The sequence below is a fragment of the Euprymna scolopes genome, chromosome 5 (genome assembly GCF_053919585.1).
Source record: "Euprymna scolopes isolate OS-2025 chromosome 5, ASM5391958v1, whole genome shotgun sequence".
In the NCBI taxonomy this organism is placed as follows: Eukaryota; Metazoa; Mollusca; class Cephalopoda; order Sepiida; family Sepiolidae; genus Euprymna; species Euprymna scolopes.
The window spans coordinates 80,823,670-80,826,721 of NC_136486.1; the positions used below are offsets into that span (position 1 = coordinate 80,823,670).

Consider the following 3,052-nt stretch of genomic DNA (forward strand, 5'->3'; position numbering starts at 1 on the left):
CATTTCGAAATGTGTTTCTTTTTTCTCTGTTGCATAATGCAAATTTTGAATTGTAGGCATCACTGAAAGAATTGTCAGCTGATTCTGATTTATTTTGATTTTATTGTTTGGCAGATAAATTCTCCCATTAATATTATTTTTTTAACTTAAAATTAATTTTAATTTTTAAAATTTAGATTTTTACTCTTCTGTATAATTTTTAAGATTTAGAATTTTTCTTTATGTTGAACTTTGTACAGATTAACAAGTGGAACCAAATGAATCTGAAGAAGGCTGATAGTCTTTGAAAATAATTTGTTTTTTAGATTTTTTGATCCATCCTATAAAAGTTAAGGTATTTTTTAATACTTGCATCAATATTTATTTTCATTTAAAGAAGGAAGTTATTCATCAATTATTTTCATTTTTTGTAATTTTACATTGATATTAGGTTGGTCCAAAAATAATGTTTTTTGACGTTCAACTTCATGTCAAAAAACGACATTACTTTTGCACGAACCTAATATGTGTTAAGGGGTCTATAAAAGATTGGATGAGTTTATAACTGTTATTAAAACGAAAAACAAAATGTTTTCATCAGTAAGACATTCCTTGGTTGTGATTGAAGCTAATATAAAAATAAGTTTAAAATATTGTTCATGTAGCCATAAATATTACACATACACACACACATACATATGTATAATGTTTATTTAAATAATAGTTTATCACTTTAAATTCTCTTAAGATGTACATATTTTTTCAATAAAATTCTAAATATTTAAAAGAGAATTATATTATAATTTAATGGCATTTTATTTTTGTTTCAATCTTGAAAAGATTTTTAATGTTTCGGATATTGCAATAATAATTGGATAAAAATAATTGCATCTGAATTAAATAAATTATTTTTAATTTAAACATTTTTAAAATAACGAAATTGTTGATATCTATTGCAGAGTAAATGGGAATAAAAATACAAATTATTTTTCAAACAAATGATTTTCACCATTTTGGTTCTTTATTCTCATGATTTAAGGGATATACAAGATGCATTCTCTATCTCTAAAATTATCATTAATTCATTTGGGGGAAAAACCTTTTGATATTATTATTGATTAAGCTAAAAAAAATTTCAAATTATAATTTTTGTTTTACAACCAATTTATTCAATTTTTAGTTGCGTGCAAGCGACTCTATAAGTCACTCCGTCTATGGGTCTATCCGTAACACGTGTTTGGCCTTTTTGGTTAAGATCAAAGGTCTATTGTTAATACATGCTGTTCTTAGCTTTTTAAGCTTTTCTTGACCAAGATCAAAGTGTAGTATCTTTTTTGTATTTTTTGATATAAATAAAAAATGTTTTAAAATTGGGTTTAAGTAGGCCCCCTCCCTCCCACCACACACACATAAATACAAATTTTAAAGGGGTAACCATGATAAAAGATGCTGGCCGAGAGAAAAATTACAACAGAGACGAGATGGATCAACCAACCTCACCATCCCCCCTTCTTTTTGAGTTGGCCTTGTGCCTAAGTTTTTTGTTCATTTTCCCAACTGTATTTTTTTTTTCCGGTGAATAAAAAAATTTAATATCTCAAAGTGTAGTATCTGTTCCAGCAGATACTGCAAGCAAAGACCATATGTGGGGGCAACCCCACAGATAAGACCTTGGTCAATGTAGGGGCAACCCTTCATACCAATTGTCACTATCCAGCCCCCCTACTCCCCGAGGAGTTGGTCCCCATTTCCCCTTCACTCCTCACATAAAAAATCGGCTTTGTGCCTAATTTGCTGGGTGGGAGAGCAAATAAATACCCTTTTCTTGGCCTTTTGCCCAGGATCAAAGTGTAGTATCTGTTCTTACTACATGCTGTACTTATGTTTGTAACTTTGTGATATAAAGTGGGAATCACTTTTCTGTGTTAATTTAATGTAAAATGATCACCCACTTTGCAACCAGTCAGTCTCAAAGCCATTCAAGTTGTTTTTGAAGGATTCCAGTTATTTTTTAAGCATTCAAGTCATTCTTAAGGTCATTCAATTCATCCTTAAGTTCATTAAAGTCATTCTAAGTCATTTACTTTTTATTTATTTAAGTCATTTCAGCCCATTTTTCGGTCATTTTAGTTTATCTTTAAGAATTTCATGTCAATCCTACATTCACGCATTCATTCATTACACGAGAGCACGTGACCAATGGCTATTGGCCTTGTTATTAAAAGGTGGGAATCTTCAGTTTGCTATGTTAGTTGAACATAAAATAGTTTGTATTTCTCACAAACTTGTTCACAAACTTTCTAATATTTTTGTTATTTAATTATTATTTTAACTATACTGATTAAACTTCAAACAAATTCTCAAATGATAAAAATAATGTAAAATGTGAAAATAAATTTAGAATTTTTGTTTGACATGAAGGCAGGTTCCATGATGTAAATGTAATTTTTTTTAATTTTTTTTTTTTTTTAGAGGAGTGCACCTGGATTTAATTGGCAACCTGTGTGTTGTGTTTTTTTGTTTTTTTTTCGCCTAAAAAGAATTTAGAAGGCAACATCAATGTAAGTAAATAAGAAAAGGAAACAAAATAAGGATCATAAGTAAAAAAGTAGAAAAGAAATATGAGGAAGAAATGAGAGTGATTTCATAATTTGTTTTTAAAAAACACAAAAGTATGATTCTGGAAGTATATTTTGTATTTTGTTATTTTGATCAAGTAAATGTATTCATAAACTTAAAAAAGAAAATAAATGAAGAGCTTAACTAAACAAATATCCATAATTGAAGTAGAATAAATAAAAGAAATTAGAAATGGTCTTAGCAGATATTTTTTGTTATTTATGAAAAAGAATCTTAACTGCTCGAAAATAGAATAAAGTTCTAAATAAATAATATGAATTTACTTAATTTCTTTGGAGTGCTCAGTGGATAATATTTTTTGTTGCCAATCAAATTGTTTGATGCTAAGAATGTGAAGTGAGCATTAATGAAATGAAATTAATACAGGGTGGAATGATAAAATTGTCGCCCTAGAAAAAAACATGATTCCATTTCTGTTTGATGAAAACCAGTT

At 28.2% G+C, this 3,052-nt stretch overlaps 1 pseudogene; it reads left to right on the forward strand.

Moving 5' to 3' along the window:
• Nucleotides 1-1,795: 1,795 nt before the first annotated feature.
• On the forward strand, nt 1,796-1,932 carry LOC145277305 (U2 spliceosomal RNA; annotated as a pseudogene).
• Nucleotides 1,933-3,052: the final 1,120 nt, after the last annotated feature.